Source organism: Anas acuta, chromosome 3, assembly GCF_963932015.1.
Source record: "Anas acuta chromosome 3, bAnaAcu1.1, whole genome shotgun sequence".
In the NCBI taxonomy this organism is placed as follows: domain Eukaryota; kingdom Metazoa; phylum Chordata; class Aves; order Anseriformes; family Anatidae; genus Anas; species Anas acuta.
In genome coordinates, this window is record NC_088981.1 from 14,300,360 (window position 1) to 14,316,668 (window position 16,309).

The following is a 16,309-nucleotide window of genomic DNA, read 5'->3' on the forward strand; positions in this document are numbered from 1 at the left end:
ATTTGATAAGAGGTTGTTCTGATGGTTATGCGATTGAAGGCTTGTTCTCCAAATTCCTTATGTAAAGAATATAAGTTGCTCCTTGCTTGGGAGAGCTGGAGGTCCATATTTGCAGAGAACAGCATGGAGGAAATAGGTCTTGAGAGGAATATGCTAAACTTCAAGGAAAACCTGCAGCAAGGCTAAGGCAGACTGAGGAGATGGTAACTACAGTGTTACATGTGTGGGTAGGTCACACTTCTGAATGCAGAGATGCCCACAGGCATAAGCACACACCCTTCAAGCAGGGAAGAGACAAACTAGAGCTGTTGATCAGAGCGTCCCCTGACTTCCAATGTCCCTCCCATGAAAAGCACTCTCTTGGAACCACCCTGTTTCTAGTTATTTTTGCCTCCAAAGTTGGATTCTGATATGATCTGTGGTGGTAATATTTTGGAAGAACAGCTGGCCTCTCATCCACTGTCAGAACGAAAATGTGAAAGCAGACCAAAATGACAGAGACATCAGAGTATGCAATTTGTAAGTTTATTAATTATGGATTGGTGTTTCCCTGTAAGTTTCCTATGAATTTCATGTGTAGTGTGTGTGGAAATCTGTGCCATCTCAACAGTGAATTCTGTTGATCCACATCATATAACTATTTGGCTCAATCAAACCATCAAGTGGTATATCTTACAATGCTATATCCTCTTGCTATGATGTGCTCTCTAAAAGACCTTCCTCATTAAAGCTCATTCAAAGGAAGCATTCTGTCAGGCACCAATAAGCCTTATTTGCCTAGACCAGCTGCAGCTGGGACCCACTCCACCTGTCCCTCCACCCTCTGGGAGTTTCTTGCAGAAGCTCTGTTTAAACTGCGGTATGGCTTTTTCTTCCTGTCTGGGTTATGATGCAGGTGTATTTATTTCCAATTTTGCTCCTGACTTGTTCTTTGGATTTGATGAATTGATCTTGGACCTGTTCTATGGCCTTGCTTTTGTCTGTGCCATCCATTAGGCCTCCTGCCTCCGCTGCTCTACTTGCCCAGCTCTGGTGTTACAGACTGAGTCCTGTTGGTGAGGTGGTTGCCCAGCCTGCACTGTGGCCACACTCAGCTCACCTTCCTTCTTGAAGCTGCCCTGTTCTCGCTCTTCTACCAGGTAGGGAACTTCTTATCACTTATCCAATCGAATGAGTTTTAAATATTATTATTTCATTCTGGAGTGTCTATGCAATGTGGTACAAGTTAAATCGTTGTTAAAATCATAATAACAGATATCGAGATGTATAAGCTAAGCATGAAAGTGAAGTTAGGTCTTCCAAAAAGTTAAGGCTATTGCTTTTGACAAAATATCGAAGTTGCAAGTGGCTAAAGACAGCTGTAATGTTTTGCAGTAGAAACAGTTAAAAAATTACTCCATTTGCTGATGTTTATTTTTAAAAAGTAATCTGGGGCTAGGTGGTTTTATCATATTTGAAATGCAGATGCTGATCTTAGGTGCTTCATCGCTATTGTTTTCTGTTATTGTTATTGATTCTTTTAACTCTGTAACTACACTAGCACAGTCATATTGGATGTGTGCTTTCTGAAGGATAAGCAGTGTCACATATGTAGCTTTCCAGTAGGGGAAGAAAAAAGAAAGGGGGAAAAGTTCTTTATGCTTTGGGAGCCACAGGAGTCTGTCTCTAAAGAGACCCAGGAGCACCTTGTGTGCCTTCTTGCAGCCCTGCTGCTATAGCAGTCACTGCTATGTGCCTGGATGTGTCTGCATAAAGAAAATAAGGCCCACTGTGTAAGATGGAGTACAAGGGGCACTCAGCTGAAGAATTTGCATTTTATTCACCTCTTGTTGCACTTCCCTAACACTGCGCCTGGACTCAGTTCACTAAAAGGCAGGAATAAGGGAGGGTGAGGTGAGATGGGATGGTTCTAAGCAGAAGGTTGCTCATGAGTTTGTCGCTGGTACTTGCAGAAAGTTTAGGGGCCCACCAGTGGCTCTGAGACCATGCTGTTTTCACAGGTTGTATCCTTCTAATAACTTATTAGGTGGCAGATTTACTTGGAGCAATGTAGATATGATTGGCAAAGAATATAATTCAGTATACTTCACCAAGGACTCTTGTTTTTTTAAGCCTTTGCTATTCAGCTAGCTGAATGTACGCCTACAGTCACATTATGAAAACCCTTTAGTTACTGCACTGTTTTGAGCTACTGTGAACCAAATGAGTAAGAAATCCACGTAATGCTAGGTATATGCTTAAAACATCAAAGGCTGTTCAGGAAACTAAATGGCCCATGGGCTTTGCTAGGTTTATTAGCTTTTGAAAAGCAAAAAGTAACTTGTCTCATAAAATAAACACAGTGATCCCAAAAGCATCTGTAGTTTACCAGCAAAGACGGATGACAAGCCAAATTATGCTTGCTGCTTTGGTTTAACAACCAAAGTGCCCAACCACAATGCTCAACCATGTATTTATTTGGTAGTTTAAAAATAACATGACAGAAAGCAAAGTCTATATACGACTATTTACCAATTCTGCCATTGGAAATAATAAATGCTGTTTGAGTTTATATTCTCTTGTTGGTTAATTTGGAGGAATTTACCACCACTGTGAAATCTGAAAGGGTAAGGGAAGAAGCTATGAAAGGGAATATGTAATTTCTTTAGTCTAACTGCTGTTTCATTGCCTCAATTAATCTACATTTCCAAGGCCTTCAATTTATGGAAAATTATTGGAGTGGCAATATGCACCATGGTACAGCTGAAAGCTGGATTTTAATAAATGTGGACTATTCAGTACATAGACAGGCTGGCCTTTGAAATCCATCAAGGCTTGTCCAGCCTGTTCTGAATAATTTTAAGAAATCTGTGCATAATTAATGAAGAATGCTAACAGATCTTCTGCCCATGGGCTATCATCCTTATTTCCATGAGGAGCAGGAAACATGAGGTTTGTATAGTCAAGGTTAAAACTTCTGAATCTGTTCCCCTCTTGTCCCTTGTCTGCTAGCACATGAGTATGATTTGTATCTATGAATTTAAATTAAGCAGCTCTTTTCTGTTAATGAGTAGTATATGTGAACTAGAAGTGTAATTATTTATATAACACATCTAGTCATAGTGTCAGAACTGTATTTCAGTGTGCTTTGGCTCTAAAAGGATGTTGCCTTGTATCAAGAAGCTAGGGTGCAGTGGTGTGTCCCTCTTCCCCGCCTCCCACTGTCCTGATGCACCATTCTGGCTGTTAAATCTTTATATATATGTATATACATATATATTTATTTATATATATATATCTACCCAGTTAATTAGTTATATTAATTACATTAAAAAATGTATGTAACTGGCAAATCTGTATGTGGAATCTGCTTCTGAGCAGCCTGAGAACAAAAAATGAAAACGATCCTGACCCAGGAAGCTGGCATTTGCCTGAGACTGAGGCCTCACCTGCCTCATTATCCCCTCTTTTTCCAGCAGTATTCATAGCGAGGAGGTTGGGCCTGGCCAGGCTCCCCAGACGTGACAGGCCCAGGCTGCGGCCTGGCAGCCATTTTTCCCCTGACAATCTGTCCTGGTTTGGGCTGGGTTAGCGTTAGTATTTTTTATAGTAGATGGTGCAATGCTGTTTTGGATTTAAGACGAAACACACTGACTTGTCAGCTTGTTGTGTTGCCCTGCCAGCGAGGAGGCTGGGGGTATCCAAGGAGCTGGGAGGGGACACAGCCAGGACAGCTGAGCCAGAGCAACCAAAGGGATATGGCATACCATGTGGCATCATGCTGAAAAAAGAAAAACTAAAACTGGGGGGAGTTGGCTAGGGGGCCGTCACTGCTGGGCATCCATCAGCTAGCTTTTTTTTTTTTTTTTTTTTCTTCCCACTTTTACCTTTCTAATTCTCTTCCCACATCCCAGAGCATGGGGGAGTGAGCGAGTGGCTGAGTGGTGCTGAGCTGCCTACTGGGTTAAACCACAACATGGTTGCCAGCATTTCCATGTAGGCACTCAGATACTCAGGGCCTACAAATGGAAAGTGACTGTGCTCTAGTACACGTAATCACACATTTTCATCTGGAGATGCCACTAATTATCTTTCTAGTGGGTTTGATCCTTCTGCTGCAGTGCTTGGCCTCCTATTAACTCTGAGTGGCCAAGGGATAGATCAGGGTATTGTAGCTAGTGCCACTGGTTTCAATTACACTATCTGAAGTGAGCTTGGATTCTGAGCAGCAGAATTTTTATTTATTTTTAAACGTTATTGTATATTAAAGAAGGCCTCATTTCCGAACCCTTAGAAGCTGGTAGAGTCTACAAAAAAGTGAAGGGAAGGGAAGTGGGGACATGCCAAGATACCTTGCCATGAATCTCCCACTTGACAACTATTTTGTTTCCAAATAGAAACGTAGGATTATGGAGATTACCAGACTTGGCTGTTGCTTTCTATTCTACCATAATCCATTTGTTTAGCTTTGTGAGCATTTACCCCAAAACCACAATACTTTCCTCCTGCTTTTCCTGTTCTGGTGTTGCCACACATCAGTGGCTGAGTGACCTTTGTCAAATTTTCAATGCAAATCTGCTTTTGGCAAATGGTGTATATCTTTGCCCTGCATTGTCTTCTCTTAATATTATTCTTTATTTTTCTCCTAATGTCTAAGTGGGTTGTTCATGTCAACTGGCAGAGGGAAAGGCAGCATTCTGCTTGACTGCACAAGGTTGTTTTCAGAGGATCAAAGCACTGTCTGCCCCATGTTTAAATCACTCTCCAAATTTTAAAATTGCTTGTTTACAATTTACTAGTTACCTGAAAATATCACATAACCCATAGAACAGGCACAGATAATTCACTCAGTCTTCATTGACAGTTTTTGCTCATTATAAAATGCAACTTATTTTTATGTCTGAGACCAACGCTGGGAAAGTGCATCAAGTTAGCTGCACCATTAAAAAAAAAAAAAAAAACACACAAAAAAAACACAAACAAAAAACATTAATAGTCTACATTTTTAGTCAGAGAGTAATGATTGAAATGTCAGCCTTGTAGCTTGTTAAGCCCTTTGAGGGTTCACAGTTCATAGGAAAAAGGATGACTACTTTCTTCTTGACAAAAATGAACTATTTTAGTCTTGGAAACCACATTTTTTATTAAAAAGTAAATCATGTTAAATGTTCACCATGATGAACTGGTAATAATTGGAAATTGCAATTTTATTGATATAAGGTGATAAACTATTTGTGAGTAGGAAATCAAAAATACCCTTAAATTTCTATGTTTCAATAATAGTCTTTTTAATGTCTATAAGCATAGGCATTAATTTTGTGTCTGTTGTGGCTTAATGCTTTTATTATCTTGAATACCTCATAGAAATAAGAAATTGCTTTCCATCACATTTTAAATATTATTCCATAATAAAGCTTGACTGTACCATTAAATCTTCAGGAGCTCTTAACTGCTTTTACAGTAACAGAATTTACATTTGGGCATACTGTAGCTGTTCGCTTAAGTACAGGACATTTAGGGGTTGGCCATAACTCCATAATAAAAGATATTTGTCTCTTTTCTAAGTATTAGATATTAGCTGGTTTGCAAATGAGGTGATAGTGCAGAGCTGTATCAGTGCAATGCGTACAGGTGTGATAGAACTGCTAGTCGTTCACAAATTACTTATTCCAAGGCAATTTCAAGGCCTATTCATTTAGCCTTTGGTGTCTGAGCATCCAGGCTAGCCTTGCATGTAAGCAAGAAGAATTGCACCACTAGAGAGATACAGCATGCAGGCAAACTGGAAAATGCAATTCTGTAATATTTTAAAGTGGATACCATGAGAACCGAGTGTGTAGTAGAACTACATTTCCCTGAGTAGGCTGGGAGATGGAATTTATTCAGCTAAATGAGGTTTCAGATTCAGGAGACTTTTTGGTGCAAATGATGCATGTCAGGGGAAGTAACCCAATTTTGCATGATTGGAGGCTTAGGTAATAATAACCATCCAGACAAACAAGTCCCCAGTGTTCTGTGTATTGTATTTAAATGCAAACTTGTGTCCCTACCACATTTTAAAATAACTGCTCTTTGCACTAATTCTCAAAAAAGGTAAGATTTCTTTATAAGAAAAAGCACTTGCTTCTATGCTTCTTTCTGGGTTCTGCAGCAAAGTCATTGTGATCAATATTTGTGAAATTACAGGTGATTCTTGTCAATAAAAGTTGTCATACTCTGTATTCTAGTTTCATTGCAGAATAAGGTAAAACCTAATTTAGGAGAGAAAAGTTGTTGTTCATAAAACTTTACATAATTAGAAAGCACAACAGGGGTAAAGGAAATTAGACACAGTAAATTGCTTTTTGTTCCAACTTTCTCTTTATTCAAGCTTGCCCCAGCGTGGTAGCCATTCTTTCAGTGTCAGTTTTCATTAGTGATGCCAAGAGATTTCAACAGCACTAAATGGTAATCTTTAGTGTCTCTCAAGCTCAAACCAATTTCTCAGTCTTCTGATTTTGGTGAAAATAATCCCTTTCAGGGCTACTTATGTCTTGGGAGGAGTTATGTGAAGAAAAATCTGATCTTTGCCCTATAAATGATGATAATTTCACAGATAGAAAGCACACTAATACACACTTGGAGGCAGAAAACTGGACTCTCAAATATTAATGTCAGGTGCGAGGCTGTGCTTGTTAAACTTATGTAGGCAAAATCAATTGTGATGTTCCAGCTTGAGTTCTGTCTTCTAAAAAGTTTTTTTTTTTTTTTTTTTTTTTCTCCTATTTGAAAGCAGCTTCCCTCCCTCCTTCCCCCCTGCCCCTCCATTATTTTAAAGCAGAGTAAGGAAAAAGTATGTACCTGTGGTACAAAATAGTCAATAAAGAACTGCTGGAGCTATGTGCTGTGTTGATAAATCTGTGTTCCAGTCTCAGAGATATTTGAGGTAGAGTCTTGGTCATGGTGGCCTTAGGAAAAAAGGAGTGTTGGATGCAATTAGGCATTTCCTGTTTAGAAGAATTAGTGCCTCACTTTTACTGCAGCATAACATTTTAGCAGCCTTGGTGACTTGGTGACTGTTTGTTGCCTTTGAAGGATGGAGTAGAGCTAATAGAGGAGGACAAATGGTGATACACTCACTCTATTCAGGCTTTCCCAAAGCTGTCACCATGCTTGGCAAACTTGAGCAAGGAGAGCTCTGCAGGACCATATTTCCTACTGTTGTGTGGAGCTGGACTATGCCGCTTCAGAGTTCAACTGGGCTCTCTGGGACTTGGCAGTGTGCAAGGGGGAGGGTTTTCTATAGTGATAGCAGGGTGGAAAACCCCTGGACGGCTTAGTGCTTGCAGTCCTAACTGCAACTTCTGCAGCATGTGATTCAAAGTTCTCCCTATCAAGAACTTGTGAGTGTACAAAAAGTCTCAAATACCACTTGACAATACTAGAAATATCCAAAACCAACACCAACTTCAATATTTTCCCATTTGTCTGAGTGTAGTGCTACCTTTTCTCCTATGTCCTCAGTGTTCTACCTGGATCATGAGTAGCTCCCTTGTGCCTTTTATATACTTCTGGGTTTGGAATAGAGTATCTCAGCTTTTGGTTTGGAAACTGAAAAAAAAAAAAAAAAAAAAAGGAATATTGAACTCTGCTGATCTGTCAGTAGCTAGCCACATGATCTAACTATTAATAAACTATACTTCTGCAAAAAATGAATCACAGCATGTGTTTTACATGTTTCTTAGTCATTCAGATGCTATTGAATGTTTTGTAGTCTAGGAGTGGCTGATTTAAGTTCAGTTGGGCATGCTGTTTTTTTGTTGTTTTTGTTTGTTTGTTTCACAGCTGTGTGCCAGTAAATGGAGTAAAACTTAAATTGATTTCAGTTTGAACAAGTTTCTGCCTCTGTTAATCAGATAGATTTAGATAGTGGTGGTAACTGCCATTGTTGTTATTGCATAAGCAGTTCTGCTTTGCTCAGCTGGTTTCTGCTAGTTACAGTATTTTCAGTTATAGTATAGTATTTTCAGTCAACAGTTTTGGAGAAAGAAGACTGAAAATGTTTGCTCCATGCCATGAAGACATATGAAGTCACATATATCAGTCTCTGTGCCTTGCTTATTTCTTTATCTGTAACAAATGTTTGAAGATTTTTAAAAATTTGTTCTTTGCAGTTAAATGCCCTCAAGTGTCCTGATGAATATGTCTCTTAAAACAGACTAACACACTAAATATGCAATTTTGATTAAGTCCTGTGTATATTCATTTGTAACTTTATTAAGAGAGAAGGTGGGATTTACTATCACTTACCAAGGAATTAGGGAAACTAGCTTTTGTTATCACATCTTTCAGAGTTGTGCACTCTGTCTCTGGAGATACAGGTGCATTCAGGAAATCACTAAGAAATGTCAGCATAGTTTCTGGGTTCTCCTGTGTACCCGTGTAATTTAGAACTGATTGTAACGAAACATGATTTGAAAATCACACTGAAAATCACATCATGAAATTGTGATTTGAAAATCACACAATATTCATTCTCAAAGAACAACTGGTCTTTGGACTCTGTCTAGAATATTAAACTTTCATTTATGAAGGAAAAATTATCTTTAAGATTAAACTTGTACTAACCCTCCACAGAAAGAAAAAAAAAAAAACAAAACTCACCTCAGTGCTTACATTGCTCTAATGTAGGAAGTACTGATGTCCTCCAGTGGTGTGAGTTCAGTTCCAGGAATGTGTAAAAAACAAAAACAAAAAACAAACAGACAAAAAAACATGTGTGATATCAGCATATCTATTGTATCTCTTTCTGCTTCTTGCTTGAGCTGCGTTGGCCCACTGACAATATTTCTTGGCACCTCTTGTCCCTGTCCATTTTTTCTTATTGCTTAGAAATAGAGAAACAGCATCACTGCTTTCCCCCAGCTTTGCTCCCAAATGACTGATTTATTCCTAAATTAATCTTGTGTTACCATCCTTTTCAAACATCACATAAACCTACATAATGAACACTACTTGGCATTTATCAGCTTGTTACTCTAGTAAACTAACTGCAGACTTTCTGGTCTAGTCGCTAGTTTAATTGTGCTTCCTTTTATCAAATTCAAGCACTTTTTCAGATTATGAATTGATGGTCTTAGGTACTTCTAATAAAGTGTGTGCTTTTATCTCATCTTTTAAAGGCTTTTGTGCTTGGAGTTTTAATCACTGGTCAGTACTGACATAGTTGGTGATTTATGATTAAGGAAGCAGCCAGTTCTGCATTAAAATTCATGTCTACATAAATACTTTAAAATCATCCCCTTAAACTATTTGGTTTGCCATTATTTGCAAAGAGAACCAGAGTGATGGTAGGGTAATTTATGCACATACAATGTTCTCTTCATATGGAAACTTCACATAAAAGAAGCAAATCTTAAAACAGCTGTAGTCATCTAAGAGTGAAGACAGCTTCTTTTCTAAGATGTATGTCTGTATTTTAAATGCTGACTAACTTTCTGTTATGGTGGTGGTTGTTTAATTTTTATTTTTTGCCAATTGAAAATGCATCGATATTTGTTCAGGCTTAGTTGCAAAATGACAGAGCAATGGCTCATGTACTGTACTTTCTTGATAGAACAATTTGATTGAAGCCCATAGGGAAACTCATGGGGGGGGGGGGGGGGGAGTAAATCAATGCTCATTTCCAAGGGGATTTCAGGTACTGTCTTTTCAGCCATAGCTGCATAACAGATAACTATGGGGAGGCATTATCTTACAGTTTGGTATTCTTGATGACGTTTCTGCCCTCTTGAAAGACATTCAATGCAAGTGTGCAAAATATGCACAATTTGGAAAGTTTCTGGGTTCTGTTCTGAACAAATCTGTTAGTCTGGGAAATCCAAGTATGTTTCATTGTAATGAGAAATAGTTAGCTCTATAACATGGTATTTCTGCTTCATTTATCTTTCACATTTCACTCTCCCATACACACTGGATTTGTGTCTGTCTGATATTTAAAACAAAACATCTCACTGGGAGACATAAAAAGGAATAAATGGAACATCATGTTATTGCTTTATACAAACTAAGTCAATGAAGAGCTGTAGATGACTTCTATTTTCTCTAGCTATTTTCTTAGAGCTTTATAAACATAGATACTGTAAATAGGAGAAAGGATAACCGTTTTTTGGTGGTTAAGCTGGGGTACCAGGATCCAGATTATAAGTGTTCTCTGCCTGGTTCTGACACAAATTATTGGCTGATTTTGATCAAATAATTTCTACTATTTTTTTTTAACATTTGTGTAAATAGTTGAGACTGTTAAATAAAGATGATAATTTGACAGCTCAATTATGATGGTCTGTACTTGAAAAGAACTCTGAATTTATGCAATAAAAGCAGTTCTGTAAACTCAAATGGCTAGACAGACAATTTATTACCAGACCTTTTTGGTGCAAATTTCCTTTCCAAGTGTATGTGCACAGCTACATAAAGTGATTTATGGGCAGCCATAGTTACTTGATTGCTGATACTAATGATGTTGATGGTAACACCTCAAAATTATTGTCCCACATAGCCCACATACATGGGCTCAACTTTGTCTTCATCAAGTTACTGTATTCATGCGATTCAGAAAAGGACTGATTTTATTTTCTTTATTTTTGCCAAGCAATATTTAAGTATATTTCTTACTCTCCAATTAACATTGTAACATAGCTTCTTTGACTGTGAATATAAAGGAAATCAAAATTAATGCTAACTGCACAGAATTTGGAATAGAATGTTCCAAATACGTAAGGTGTTTCAGTATGTTATTTATGCGAAGACATCTGATAAACTGATTTGATCTATTTCAATGAGAAATAGAACTCTGAATTAATAACTTCACCACATTTTGGAATTATCCCAGGATGAATCATTCAAAAAAAATAAAAATAATAAAAATAAGGAAGAATCGTAGTGCTGAAAAATCTCTAGGCCATAAAGCAAGCAGGATTACTGACGTGTACTTCCTGTACATGTGTCTTAATTAACGGAGGATAGCATGCCTGAATTTGTGTACTCTGTTATTTTTTTTGTATGCAACTGTCAATTTAATGATCACCTGTCTGTCCTGTTTCAAAGCAGGTGGCAATATGTGAGAGGATTTTTACGTGTAATCACAACTATCCTATCTATCTCATTGCATTTCCGATAGTTGCATCTGTCTCTCATAGGCTAATTCAAGAGGGAATTGCTACCACTGACAAGATCAGCTTGTGCTGGGTAATCTTGAAGCAATTATGAAAGAATTTTCTGACATCAGACACTTTTCTTGACTTTCGTAATTCCCCCCAGGGAAATGCACTTTTAATACAGGACATTATTTACAGAGTCTATGACACTTCTGGATTCTGTACACAGAATGAAAAGGTGGAAAAACACTCACAAAGCAGACGTTGCATATACAGCCCGTTTTACCTTCCAGGGGTCTCCTGTTGCTTTGAGGAGATGTGCTTATGGGTGGACAAAGCTTGCAGAAGAAATAGCTCTTGACTAGCTGAGAAGGAGGCTCTAACCCCAGTCCTAGGAGAGGTTTTTGAGTCAACCCCATTATCCATGTAAGGACGGAACACAATAAAGAAGTCTTGATCCTTTCATCCTGTGGCTTTAACATGGTTGCTATCAAGAGCTCTGCAGATACTTGGGACAAAACTGACCTTTGGACTTGGAGAAGCCTGGTGGTTCTGGCCTTTCTCGATTGTGAGTAGGAAAAAGAAGAAAAGAAACCATTAGTTTGATAGGTCAGTCTGTCACTTTAACCTTATAAAGATCATTCTGTGGAGGGAAAAAAAAAAGTCTGGAAGAAGCATGTGCTAAAACTCTGTATGTTTGTTAAAGAAGAAGGAGAGAAAATTTACATAACTTTAAAAAAAAAAATAAATTTATGACCTAAAAATTGGATGTGATTTGAAGTGGTGGGAAACAAACAGGAGAGAGACTATTCTCGGGTGAGGGAGTTTCTCAGTGTGCCTGGTATTCCCTTCCTGCTGACTCATGCGGGATCTTTGTCTCCTTCAGTCTTACTCCATGCTGTTTGAGAAGATACAGTTCCAGAGACAAGTAAACTTGCTTTTCTTTACTTCCATGAGTCTGTAACAGTTCACTAGAAGTTCAGAAAAAATGGTTTGGTGGTTGGAGAAGTTTTTCTCATAGAATTTGAAGTTGCGCCTTTCAAGAAATCATGGTTAGTCTGCAACTTGGAAGTTCATGGATGTCCTGGCTGATGCTTCCTCGAGATGTGCTATAGCAAAAACAAATGTTCACGAGCAGTACTGAGTGTATGGTATTTCCACTTGGGGAATTAAAAGTGTTTTGATTTCATGTATGGCAGGTGCTGCAGTGTTACTACCTCGTGCAGTCATTGCAAGGTTCAGTTAATAGTACGGATTTTTAGAACAGAATTTATTACTTCTGTATCTTGCACACTGCTCTGTGGTGGGAGTTTTTCATGTGCCATGAAGCTGTGCATTCTGCCACTTGCAATGTTTGAAAATAATTGCTTGGATCTGCCCTGGATCTGCTTTGGTCGGAGGGTGTGTCCCATGGTTCAAATACATTTAGATGTCACAGCCCCATGGCAAAATTTTGCTCCTAATGAAGGCTTTATTTAGGCTGGAATGTGTCTCGAGTCTTTATTTGTTCAATATGATCCTCAAAGCAAAGTAAATACAGTTCTGAAACAAAATGTCAGTGAAATGACTTGGTGGCCCTTTGGTAGCTTGGCCAAGAAAAAATAACCCTTTGAATATGTGTAAGCGGGTGTCAAAGATTTTTCTAAAATCTGGAGGATTAGCCCATAAATGAGAAGGAAATGGCTTTTCCCTTTCCTCCCTTTCAAAGGTATCTGCCCCGTCAAAATATCAATATTTCTTGTATCACTAAACATGATACGCTGAGTTTCAGTGAGAGGGATGCTTTATTTAAAGTAGTGTTTCATAAAAAAGATTAATTTCTCAGAGGCAAAAAGCAAAGCTTCCTGAAAGAACTGTGATGTTGATCCAATTCCATTACTTTCAAGTTTTTGATGCCTGCTGAAGCGTAATGTTGCTTCAGAAGTGAAAGGAAGGGACTTTTTCACAGATTGTAAAGAAGTTGTGACATTTCTCAGATTCATAATAGCTTCTCAGAAGTTCCAGCATTAACTCTTTTATGCTATCGTACATCTGAACTGAAAAACCCCTTTGTTCCCTATACCAATTATCTTCTTAGAGTGGATCAGTTGCTACAGCTCATGCATACCAGAAGCTCTCTATTCCTAGGAATATGCTTAGCTTTGTTGTGCTTCTTCTATACAAAAAAAAAAAAAAAATCATATCAGTCTTTCCTAATTTTAATTTTTTAGTTCAAATTAATAGATGTTGCAGTAGCAGATCCAATATTAATGCAATTAAAATACTTAGAGGAGCTGATATTCCAGGAAAATGTTTGCGCAAGCTGAGAAGTGAGATTGGTATTTTACTCTTCCAGTAATAGAATAGTAATTATGCTATTTCATTGCAGGTTCAGTAGTGATTATCTATGCTGCTGAAAAAGGAAGTGGGGCAAAATATCCTGCTCCAGGCTTTGACAGTAACTTGTTGTTTGAGTCTGGGCATATTAACTAATGTCTGCCCATTCCTTTTCATGAGCAGGAATGCAGATAATGTGACAATAAAACCACAAAATGTGGCTGGGGAATAAGGTGGTGTGACAAGATCCTATCTGAGAAAGCCAGCAGTAGGATGCTCCCTAGAGGGCCAACCAGTACAGCTCTGACTAAGGCATGAGTTTGTGCAGGAAATGTGCTTCTAGGATACTGAAATCCTTTCTTAAAAGAACAATCTTTATTTTGTATTTTTTTGCTTCTTGAGAAAGAAACTTCTGTGGCAGAAGGAATTTTTTTTTTTTTTTTAATGTCAGAAAAACAGATTATTTTGAACAGCTCTGGTATTTAGTACACCAAAGGGCATGTTGTGAGACTTTTATATGCTTCCAGGGAAATCTTAATGAGTGGAAGAATAATGTGGGGAAGGAACAGTGTTGCTCCTTACTGAGGCAAGTCAGGTGTTGCTTCTTTGGTATCATGAAGCCTTGCTGCTTGGGGCTGCAGACTGTGTCACAGAGATGTGTGAGCTACTGGAGCAGTTCACCCTGTAAGTGTAGAAGCAATACACAGCTGCATGGGAGCTCTCTGTAGAGCTTACTGGTTTTGGTGTAGGTCTCTACAGCTTTGCTAACACTGGTGCCTCAGCTTACGCTCACTACTTTGTGGATGCAGCAGACCACTGCAGGAGGTGGGAGGTTAGACACCTCCTAACACTACGTTCAGGCTGCAATATTTCAAATTTACATTTCCTGTGGCAAAGCATAGAAGAGACTGCTGCAACCACTGCATGCTTTAGGTGGTGTCAGTTGTTGCATTGAGTGAACCCTGCAGAGATTGCTGCGTGTATCCCACAAACTGTCCTTCACAGCGAAGTGTTACTGATGCCAGTTGTCCTAATGAGATGGTCAAAGTACTGTTATAGATCAGACACTCTCTAGAAGGGAAGAAAACATAAATATTTCATCCAAGGTCAATATCATATATCAGCTAAGTTGTGCATCAGTGGTGCAATGCTCTCAATCCCCTTTTTTCCAAAATATGAATAAAATTGGAAAATTGGATGATAGTATTTGATAACTTTACTTACAGTCAAGAGGACACTGAGTAATTTTGGCATGAGTTCAGACTAGGTGAAGAGACTATATGGTATCAAGTCAAATTAAGAAGTGTCAGGGGGGTAAAGGGAAGGGGTTTCTAAACCTGTGGTTTTTAGAATGGCTGGATTTTTAAATGTTTATTCTTTGCTTGGAGAAGCCACATCAGACTCAGAGACAAAGCAGATGAAAGATGAGTAGAATAGTCAATAAAGGGAACTTCCCAGTAATACTGTATTACATCTTCCAACGTAACCCAGAGGTATTCCGTACATGGAGGAGAAAACTCATGACAAGACAGGAAAGGTTGAGAACAACAACTGAGGAAAGAGATGATAGATACGTGAGTGTGTTCCTTTTTTGGGGGGGATTTATCAGTTGGAAATATAAGTGACATTAATAGCTCATAAAGCAGATCTCCTTCCCTCATAACCCCCAAAACAACAACAACAACAAAAAAGAACAACAAACTCCAAGAGGAACACATTTTACAGCTTGTAATTTGGTAGTGCTGACAGTCATGATGTAATTAAATACTACAATAAAGGAGGGGTATTTAGAGGTGTAAATTTTTATGCTTCAGGGATAAGCCAAGTGTCTAACGGCTGGAGTTTCTAGAAGAAACCTTCCTCGAGAACAAACTATTTCCAATTATCTACTGCAAGGTTTCTTAAGGGAAATATTCTGTTAGATCACATGGAGGGTTTGTACCATGCTCATGTTTTTCTGTACTAACTAGTTATAACTTGGTCATTAAAAGAAGCAGAATCAATTGGAGTCTGTGACTCCAAGTGTCACTGAACAGCCCACTATCTTCACTTTTTCTCTGAAGCACTTCTTGTTGCTGCTAGGATGCTCATCTAAGTGTAACACTGCTAAAGAGTACGTCAACTCTTATGATCTTTGTTTCTTTTGATCTCTCCTAAAAAATACAGTTTAGTCAAAAACAACGGGAAGAAGCGGAAACCAATAATTTTCTCACAATTAATGTTGTGCAAGCCTATGCACTGGCTTCTGTGTCTACTTGTATAAATAAGTGACTGCTTAAAAGTTTGACATACTTCAAGAACTGTTTTGAAACTTGGTTTATTTCAAATTATAATGAAATTTGAACCCATATGAGGTTTTTGATAATTTTGGCCTTTGTTTCAAGAGCAGTTCTGAAGGACTAATATTCTTTTATCTCACGGACTACCTGGTATTTCTCTGTTTTGTATTACAGTTGTTAAATTCACCCCACACAATCTCATTGATTTACGTGAGATTTTTCCTATAAAAAGGAATTAAATAGCCTTCAGAATTAGTTCCCCCATGAATTCAAAATATTAGATATTACCACAAATCATGTTACTGTTGCATGCTGTCAGTTTTCCACCTTGTAAAATTCTTGGTGCAGAAGCAATATGTATACACACACATATATATAAAGTCTAGGAATTTTGTTGATGCTTGTTTAGGCTACTCTGAGGATCTTCTACAGGAAAGGAAGTTCTTTGTTCAACGTTTTGCCCTTCCTCTCCTCCCCCTGCAATTCTGCATTTACTTTGTTGTTATGCATTTAAATGAAGAAAATTAACTATTTTTTGGGAGTAAATGATAAGTACATGATAAAGGCAAGGGCATAATAAAAGATGTCCAGCTCAACATG

The 16,309-nt window shown here is 38.2% G+C and overlaps 1 long non-coding RNA gene across 1 annotated transcript in view; it reads left to right on the forward strand.

Moving 5' to 3' along the window:
- The first annotated feature begins 421 nt into the window (after positions 1-421).
- LOC137853446 (uncharacterized) overlaps positions 422-16,309 on the forward strand; it is a 358,598-nt gene continuing 342,710 nt past the window's right edge. The window contains exons 1-2 of the long non-coding RNA XR_011094506.1: positions 422-859; positions 997-1,139. This is a non-coding gene — a long non-coding RNA (uncharacterized lncRNA). The remainder of the gene's footprint in view (positions 860-996; positions 1,140-16,309) is intronic.